Genomic DNA, 10,266 nt, shown 5'->3' with positions numbered 1-10,266 from the left:
GTATGTTTGTTACCTTTTCACGCGATAATGGCTGAACCGATTTATATGAAAATTGGAATATAAATAAAGTTCGTTGTAACTTAGATTTTAGGCTATATGCCATTCAAAATATTTTATTTAAAAGGGGGGTTATAAGGGGGCCTGAATTAAATAAATCGAAATATCTCGCTTATTATTGATTTTTGTGAAAAATGTTACATAACAACCGTTTCTTTAAAAATGATTTCCGATAAGTTTTATTCTTTACAAAATTTTGATAGCACTGATATTTAATGAGATAAATGAGTTTTAAAATTAAAATAACTGCCATCAGAGGCCGTGTAATGAATTAAAAAACAAATGACTTCGTCTATAAGGGGCCTTGGACAGCAACAATCGAAAGCTATGAAAGATTGCCTACAGAGAATGTTTCTGTGTTTGTATGAAGTAGGCTAATATCGGAAGCTAAATTAACCGATTTGTATAATTAATTATTATTTCACCATTGGAAAGTGTAGTTTTCTCTAGATGGACATAATGTTATAATGTTATTACAGTAACTTCTGATATAATATAATATAATATAATATAATATAATATAATATAATATAATATAATATAATATAATATAATATAATATAATATAATATAATATAATATAATATAATATAATATGTAATATTATATAATATAATTTAAGTTATTTGAAGGGTTCAGAACCATAGTGGGCCAAGCGCCATGTACTGAATACGTAGAAAACAAGGGTTAAAATTAAGTTATTACCATAATTCAATGGAAACCTATACCAAGTAAAATAAAGTATACACATTAAATCTAAATGGTGTCAATCTTCATTAAACTAAGGTTGCGTGTAATAAAAATTAAGAAACATGTTAAAGGAATTGCCATTGCACCAAATGAGTGTCTCTGGACCAAAATGATCGCATTTTAATTATTTGGATGCAATTTAAATTAAGTAACATATTAAACGATTTATCCTTCTATCAAACACGAATGTTCCCTGGATCAAACGTCCTATTTTAATTATGTAATTACTTTATATTTATTTCTAATGGGTGCAGCGGAGCGCACGGGTACGGCTAGTGTTAAAATAAATGTATTTAAGGGGAGAGGATGGTAGTTTTTAAAACTTTTTTCCTATTTGGTGTAAATTATTAATTTTTTGTATGTAGAGAGCTCATAGCTGTGGCAACTCAACCAAATAAAAATATTTTGAAAAAAAAAAAATATATATATATATTTGGGGGCCCAAATTTGAAAAAAAAAAAAAATATATACCCAATGCAGGATTGTACTAAAACCGACATATCTAAACCATTTTTAAAGATAGATTCAAACAGTTTTTGCAATGTATTGCAAAAGTATGTTCTACAAACTGTCTGTAACAGAATTTTGATATTAGTCCCTACGTTTGTAAAATAAACAATTAAAATTTAGTAACAATTTTCTGATTTTCTTTCTTGCAAACAAACGGACGTATTTTTAAAATGAAATCAATTAACAAAATTCTGTTACAGAGAAAAGTTTCCTAATAGTCTAAAGAATGTGTGTTCTAAATTTCATGCATGTATCTCTAATAGTTCAGAAATTATAACCATTTTGTCTGGCAATGTAGCAAAAAAAAAATGAAGTTACTGGAAACCGATAAAAGCGGGCGTGTGATTTAAAAATCCATAGCGCAGGAAGTTTAAAGATGACGTCTCAACATCCGATAAGGGCACAAATACCCACAAAATGTTATGCAATACATTCCACACATATCATAGGATATTTTAAAGAAAAATTTTTTTTTGAAAATTTAATTTACCGGAAACAAAAATAAAAGTGGGCGAGTGATTTAAAAATCCCTAACGCAGGAAGTTTAAAAATGGCGATCCACACATATCACAGAGTATTTTAAAGAATATATATATATTTTTTTGAAAACTTAGTCATTTTTTCATAAAAAAATACCATCCTCTCCCCTTAAATGTGTGCTTTCACAGTAGTTAATTGTGAATGCTCACATTTAAATACATTTATTTTAACAGTATTTCCGTTCTAGTTCTCGTTTCCGTTCCCGGTTTATTGTGGACCAGCCTTAAATATTTGACTCCTGCAAAATGTTGAAGATTGAGCGCTTTGTGGTATGTTTTGAGCAGATCACTTTACAACTAAATCTTTGGCTCCTCTTAGCTAGTCTCATTTAATTGAATTTTTTTCATATACAGTAGAACATAGGTTATAATATGTACCCTAGTTATAAGTAGTGTTCTCTGTTTTGTACGTAATTATGCTCAAATACTGGCAAAAGTACATGTAATTGCATGTAAATTAATTCTGAATTTTACGTAATTGATTTGTATGTAATTCACATTTTTTATAAGTAGTAATTTTTTTTAATCGAGTTTGAATTGTACGTATTTTTATTCATTTTGATGCATGATAAAGTTTCATTTTTAACTTCTCATGATTCGTCTTATGACTTTGAATACATTTTAATATTTCCCGCAATCCTTAACGTCAGCTGCGGTATACGGAAAGCAGGCTATTATAAGCCAAACAGTGGTCTCAAGATTGTGGAACTCGTACCGATGGCGATAAGACAGCAAACTCACACAGCACAGGCAAATACAGAGCAGGCTTTACATGCTACCTTATCCTGTTTCTTACGGAATATGTTCAGAACTTTAAAAACAGTTGGAGATCCCCCATTATCTGTGTAGCAATCATGTGTGACGGTAAAAGAAAGAGTAGCCTATTCATTAGAAAATAAAAATTATATTTATAAAAGAAATTGAGGCAAATCCAAAGAAAATAAAAACGGAAATTGCAAGAGGTTTGTAATAAGCATGTGCAATATAAAAAATGAACAATTAAAGGTTAAAAAAAATTACAGTCTTAAAACATAAATTTCCAGGAGAAACAAAAAACTATCTGGCATGGGTATTGTTGACACTTCAAGTATGAAATTCATTATGCCATAATAATAATAATAATAATAATAATAATAATAATAATAATAATAATAATAATAATAATAATAATATATGCATTGAAGGGTTTTTAATGCGACAAAATTTCACTGATACTTCAACACAAGAGGAAGTTGTCTTGGCAAAGAGAAGTAGTTTTGAAACGAAAATATTAAGGATATTGCGTATCATAGCTGTGTCAATATAAATATGTGTTGTAGTGCAATATATTTTTATGTGTTACGGTACGTGTTATTTAAGAAGTAATAAACAAAAGTACCGATCCTTGCCGTCTTTTAAAGTCAATTTCTTGGTATTCCAAATTTCAGCCATATCTTTGTTCTCGTGTAGCCTATTCAGGATTATTTGTGTCATAAGAATTGTCTGTTCTCTGGTTCCTAACAGTGTCAGTAAGAACTTCGGTCATTTCTGCCTTCATAAAACAAAAGATCTTAACTCCACTTTTTAAAAAAACTGAATTAATATAATTTTCTTCAGTCAGAGACGTCATACGTCATACTATAAGATAAAAATACTTAATTTCATATTTAAATGTCCTAAACCGAAATTAAGTTTGGCTTAACTCCATATGTACAGTATGATAGACCTATTTCACTATTACTTTTAAGAAGCCTATAGTAAATCAAGTATCAGGGAGTTAAAGTAGGCTTATTTCATTTTAGAAATGAGACTTAGGGGAGAGTCGGGTAGTATCGGACAGTGCGTTTTTTTCATCTACCACCATATGGTAGTACCTGAATGACATGGTTACGTTTCTCTATGCGACATTACTGAAACGTAACCATGTCAATCAGGTACTATCATCGTGTGGTAGATGAAAGAAACTCACTGTCCGATATTACCCGATGTCCGATACTACCCGACTCTCCCCTACGTTTTATATGTTTTATGAAGTATCTAAATTTTGTATACATAGAGAAGTTTCTGGGCGTTGGCAGAGAGTTGAGGTGTTCTATTTTATTATGTAGGTTGTGAAAACACTGAACAAATTGGTCAATAACGCATCACTCGTGTGGAAATCATATCTAGGAAATAAGAAATAAAGATTATTGACTTTGTGAAAGCGCTGTGTGTTGCATGATTCAGCTTACTGACAATATTATATTGTTTCTCGAATAACCTCAATTATTTTGTATCTGACGTGAGTCGTGTGTAATCAGTTGGAGATAAGATATAGGCTACCTACAGCCTTTACTGATTCCTTATCTTTTGGTCTTTAAGGTGATAATGCAAGGATTGCGATGTTTGTATATATATGGCGGTCAGCAGTTAGACTGCCATACTAGCCATAAGACCAAAGATTTGCTGGTTCAGACCTGGTCCTGAAGGAGGGATTTCCATTGACAAAAGGTTCGTTCCAACCAACGAGTTAGAAAGAGAAAGATATAGAGTGGTCATTGCGCCGCCATGTTTGAAGAAAATTGAACGACCGTCGGTAATGAACTTATGCGCCCAAAACAAAGTGGGCGTGGTGATAACTGATCTTAATTTCGTTTGAATAAATCAGTTAAACTGAAGTGGAAAAACCTAGTATTTCGTCAAATACGTGCTAGGAACTTAATCTAAACTTATGTACGCTAAATTTAAAACACTTGAGCTATTCCTAGAAGGAATGCTTAAAAGAATAACCTAAGCAAAATTGTCATGTAGTATGACAAGAAGTCCTAGCAAATATACTGAAGAAAATGTTAATATTCCTAGGTTCTTTTAAATGCAACCTGCAAGATTGCCTATAAAATGAACGAGTATGATTCGGATGATTTTATTAAATTGTTTTCCCAGTCTCTACACGTTGCAAAACTATTTACTATACCATAAGATATAGAATGAAAGTAGGCCCTATCTATAGTAAACAACCTTTACCTCCAAGCTTGTAACGTGGGTGAAACATGACAAAACACGCTTTCAGTTTTTTTGTTACAGTAAAGTATAATTATTATTGAAATGTGAACGTGAGGCCAACAGCCGGCTGGTCTGTCTGAGCCTTTCAAGGCCTGTGGCACCACAGATAATTATTAGTGTATAAATGAGCACCCACGTACAATAATGGGGTAAGTAGTTACGAAATATAATCATACTTACCCCATTATTGCACTGGGTGCTCAATTATGTTCTTTCATGTCTTTCCAGTCAAAATACTAACAACAATACGACCTACCCCAGAGTTTTGCGTTATTTTGGATGCGAGTGTCGAAATACAATTTTAATATTTGATTGCTATTACTAGGTTTGAAACGGAATTGTAGCGGTTTTATCCGTATTTAGTTTAACTTTATTACTAGTGAACCATTTATTTGATTAATCGTTTGTCTTCGAAATAGGCCTACTTCTTATAAGCTACAGCTCATCGTCTTCTTGTATAAGCAGTAAGGACAGAAGGAGCAGAAATAAAGGATGCCGGTGTCGAAATGCAGTTTTAATATTGTATTGCTATTTGTATTTCACTGGGTCTGAAACGGAATTGTATTGGTTTTATCCGTATTTAGTTTAAGTACATTACCAGTGAACCATTTATTTTGTTTATGCCGAGCGTTGTTACACATTTGTGCATGAAAAAAAATGCTGCTAATTAACAAAACTATGGACTTAACTTCATAAAATTTACATTAAATATGATATATCAGTTGCCTTTTTCCTGTTGACATTGCAGTTATATGCATCACACACAACAGCCATGTTTTTTCTTCGTTTTTTTGTACTTCTTACCTCCGTTATACAACATTGTAAGCAGACGAATTTTTACAAAGGTGGGCGCTTAGCTCAGATCTGCCGTGTTTCGCGGTGGCACCGCAAAGAGCGCTGTACAGGACAACATGACCACTCTATAGTCTTCTCTTTCTAACTCGTTGGTTCCAACAAGCGGTTCATGGATCAGTTCATGTACGATTCCTGTACCATCTTATGCGCATGCGCTAGTTGAGCATCTGCTATGGGATTGAGACTGGACTGGACGCTGTTGGAACGCTTTCGCGGATCGTTATGTACTAAATCCAGAGATGCTATAACTGTGATCATCTTTGCTAAGAACGGGATGCTTAATTATTAGCTATCGTTTCGCAGCTATACTTGTTTTTTTGAAAGATGGGACATGACAGTTAAGCGGCCGAGTTTGGAACTACAGTGCTATGTTGCCAATATGGACTACTGTGCTGCCAGCTGATGGAAGCTAGCAATTGTCGTTAAGATGGCTGACGTTAAAACATTCATTGACAATTGACGCACAGGTAAGAAAACAGTACAAAAATCGACAGAGAATCAAAGACGAAACGTACCAATGCTAACATTGTGTGCACAATAAATGTCGCCAAGAGAGCTATTAAGCACTCGCCAAGGGGAACGGTAAGTTTGGCAACTCAACCGTTGTTACCATAGCAACAGGCCTACCACGCTATGTGACATTCAGTTGTTTTTCCGATCGCAACGCTCCTGTCATGTCCCATCTTTCAAAAAAACAAGTATAATTCTAATTGCAGGAAATAGAATTTCGATCATTTTCTATAAAAAGATGACAAAAAATATGGAAGGCAAGAATTCCGCTAATTCAATGTCGTATACTGGGGAATTCTCATCTAAAAATAATTCTTTTTTAAATTATTAATTTATGTAAGTTTTTATTATACTTTTAATCAAAGCTGCATGTTGAAATTGTAATTAACTATTTCAATACCCAAATAATTTCCATTCCCTTTCTTTTTGGAGAATATTAAAATTAAATCTCTAGTTTTATTATTCGTCTGCACTGTCACTTTTCATCTTAACTTCACTTATGTGAACAGTCGATCATGTCTTTCTTCAGTATCCAGGAGACGTTTGTGAGCTTATGCGCATGCGCGTCTCGCGTACTCTTCCGTACATGCCTCAATCCACTGACTACTTCTGACCGTTCCGAACCCGTGTCAAAAGCTTGTTGGAACGCCCGACTGCAGTACATGTTTCCGGTTCAGGACTGGTTCGAATTGTGTTGGAACGCTTTTTCAGTACTGCGCATGCTCACGATAGTTACGGACGGTTCCTGACTGTTGTTCAAACGAACCTAAAAGAAACCCTTATGATGGCTACCATTAGAACAGGAGTGCCGAACTGATGCTCCCGGCAGAGCCGTTAAGGCCGGTTCACTATAAACCGGGAACAGAAACGACAAAGAGAACGAGAGCGGAAATAATGTTAAAATAAATGTTTTTAAATGTGAGCATTCACAATACTTAATTGTGAATGCTTACATTTAAATACATTTATCTTAACAATATTTCCGTGGGCTAGTGGTTACTTATCTAGCTGCTAGTTCTCCTCCAAACTTGAATATGAACTGGTGTCGAGAAACTTTGTCATCTGTTACCTCCTTATATAGACTCCATGCGTTGATTGCGACCAGATTCAGCACATTAAAAAGAAAAAAAAAACATGCATACGCCATATACTGCATCTGTATTATACAGTGTAAAGTCGAAACCACGCAAAAACGTGCATAAAAATAATTTAAAAGCAAATAAATAAGCAAGAGTAAAACCATTTTGATGTAGGATGTCAAGAGATCATATATGTAACAGATGACTCATCGCTATGTTAAAATCGGCAGCACTTTGAAGAGAACAACAGCCACGATCGCCACCTTCCGCCGTAAACGAACACTAGATGGCAGTACAGTCGCTAATGCAATTCAAATGGGAATTATGACGTGACTCCTTATGTAACAACTAGATGGCAGCGTAGTAAACCTGACAAAAGTTGTTAACCTCAAAGCCTATAAGGCCGATGTATCTGGGTATATATGAGCCGTTCAGAGCAGAAGTGGTGTAAGTAAAAAATGGGTAATGCGAGTTAAAGTAAACATTCTGTAAAATACAGCGCAAAGTAGCAATTATTATTCAATTTATTTAAACTATTAGTAGTCAGTGGATAGCAAGAAGGCCATATCAATTGCTACTTTGCGCTGTATTTTGCAGAATTTTTACTTTAAACCTCATTACATTTTTTACTACACCACTTTTGCTCTGAATGGCTCATATGATCTAGGATGATGTCAATACCACATTTAGTTTCATTATAGAACATCACTGTTTCAGGTAGCTTTTTTTTTGCTGCTGCTCGTTGATGGTAACTGTGTTGTGTCCTCTTCCTCTGCCACTACTGTACCACCTCTGGTAGGCCTAATTGGAACATAAATTCATAAATCAGATACTTTTGTATTAGAGATACAATTTAATCCACGAAATTGGGTTATAGAGATTTTTAAATATTGCTGCTATGATAATTCGAATTGAATTAACATACTATTTATAGAAACATATCGTGATGAGGAAAAAATAAATAAATTATGTAGTCTACCTCTTGTAGATGGAGTATCAGCTGGCTGTTCTGGTTGCTCGTTATCTTACCTCACATTATGCGACATATCATCATCTCAAGAGTCACTAGTTTCATCTCTGCTAGGAACGAAATCTGCGTCCTTATCAGCGTGGTCCGTACCTTGATTTTCACATAGTTCGTCGATTTCGTCAATTTCACACAGATTGCGGGGATCTTCACCTTCTGATTCGTTACCAGATATATTAATCAAGTAGTCAATTTCTTGTTCTGTCAAATAATATTTGTCTCCAGAGGCTGCCATTGTGAAACTGAATTTTCGCCGACGAAAACAGCTCGCACGTGTCAAAACAACACACACCCATACAGTAATATTTTATTTTTAGATACGGACAAAGGACTCGTAGAGGTCGAAATGAAATCTAAACTTTGCTGCAACAATTGAAATTTGAACCGTTTCTGGTGTGTAGACACTGTCGGTCTGAAACTTGGCACTCCTCAAAATGACGGGTGATGGTGTCTTTAGTAGTAATTGCTTGTAACATCCTTCAGAAAGATCATAAAAGTCCAATATTTTCAGGAATTATACATCGTAAATATAAAATAAAATTCGTAAATCATGAGAGTCATAAGATGAAAAGCTTTCGACTAATAAATTATTTAAACCCATGGTACCCGGCAGAATGACGGGTTCGGTCTCCTAATGTTAAACTGAACCCTAGATCATAACAGATAACTCATCGCTATGTTAAAATCGGAAGCACTTTGAAGAGAACAACCGCCAGGATCGCCACCGAGAACACGAGATGGCAGTACAGTCGCTAATGCAATTCAAATGGTAATTATGACGTGACTCCTTATGTAACAACTAGATGGCAGCATAGTAAACCTGACAAAAGTTGTTAACGTCAAAGCCAATAAGGCCGACATATCTGTTACATATCTGTCGCCGGGAGGAAAAAGGTCCTAAGTCAATTTTTTGTGAAAATGAGATTTTTATACATTCTGAAAGCGGAAACAATTCTCTACAATCTGGTAAAACGGCTAAAGTCAAATAAGACTCCTGACTGGATTTATAGAGCGTTACCAAATGTCCGAAGTACTTTTTGAATCGAGCACACACAGAATAAAGGACTTATATTTAATACTTTATTCCTTACAAACCATCACATGTTTACTTTCCTTGCTTCCCTATTAAAAGGTCTAACTTGTATTTTACCTATTTTATCACATACTGATGCCCTTTCCTTTTAAAACTTTAAGCACCAGGGTAAACAGTCCTATAATTGTTTAAGACCCAATTTGCATTCCTAATAATTTACATTTCTCATTTGTTTTGACATGAAAAAGGTCTTATGTTTAATAGTCCCTTCTACTCAGTTTGCCTTCTAGTCTTAAAAGGGCTTAAGTTGGCTATTTTTGGAAATACTTACTTACTTACTTGCTGGCTTTTAAGGAACCCAGAGGTTCATTGCCGCCCTCACATAAGCCCGCCATTGGTCCCTATTCTGAGCAAGATGAATCCAGTCTCTACCATCATATCCCACCTCCCTCAAATCCATTTTAATATTATCTTCCCATCTACCTCTCGGCCTCCCCAAAGGTCTTTTCCCCTCTGGCATCCCAACTAACACTCTATATGCATTTCTAGATTCGCCCATACTTGCTACATGCCCTGCCCATCTCAAACGTCTGGATTTAATGTCCCTAATTATGTCAGGTGAAGGATACAATGCGTGCAGCTCTGCGTTGTGTAACTTTCTCCATTCTCCTGTAACTTCATCCCTCTTAGCCCCAAATATTTTCCTAAGAACTTTATTCTCAAAAACCCTCAATCTCTGTTCCTCTCTCAAAGTGAGAGTCCATGTTTCACAGCCATACAGAACAACCGGTAATATAACTGTTTTATAAATTCTTTCAGATTTTTTGACAGCAGACTAGATGACAAAAGCTTCTCAACCGAATAATAACAGGCATTTCCCATATT

General features: G+C 34.7%; 1 protein-coding gene across 1 annotated transcript in view; it reads right to left on the bottom strand.

Moving 5' to 3' along the window:
* Positions 1-5,831, bottom strand: part of LOC138705252 (uncharacterized) — an 84,798-nt gene extending 78,967 nt beyond the window's left edge. Inside the window, exon 1 of the mRNA XM_069834108.1 lies at positions 5,682-5,831. The gene's annotated coding sequence lies outside the window, so the exon portion shown is untranslated. The remainder of the gene's footprint in view (positions 1-5,681) is intronic.
* Between the last annotated feature and the right edge of the window lie 4,435 nt (positions 5,832-10,266).

The sequence above is a fragment of the Periplaneta americana genome, chromosome 1, assembly GCF_040183065.1.
Source record: "Periplaneta americana isolate PAMFEO1 chromosome 1, P.americana_PAMFEO1_priV1, whole genome shotgun sequence".
Classification (NCBI taxonomy): Eukaryota; Metazoa; Arthropoda; class Insecta; order Blattodea; family Blattidae; genus Periplaneta; species Periplaneta americana.
This window is presented reverse-complemented; position numbering and strand designations above follow the sequence as displayed.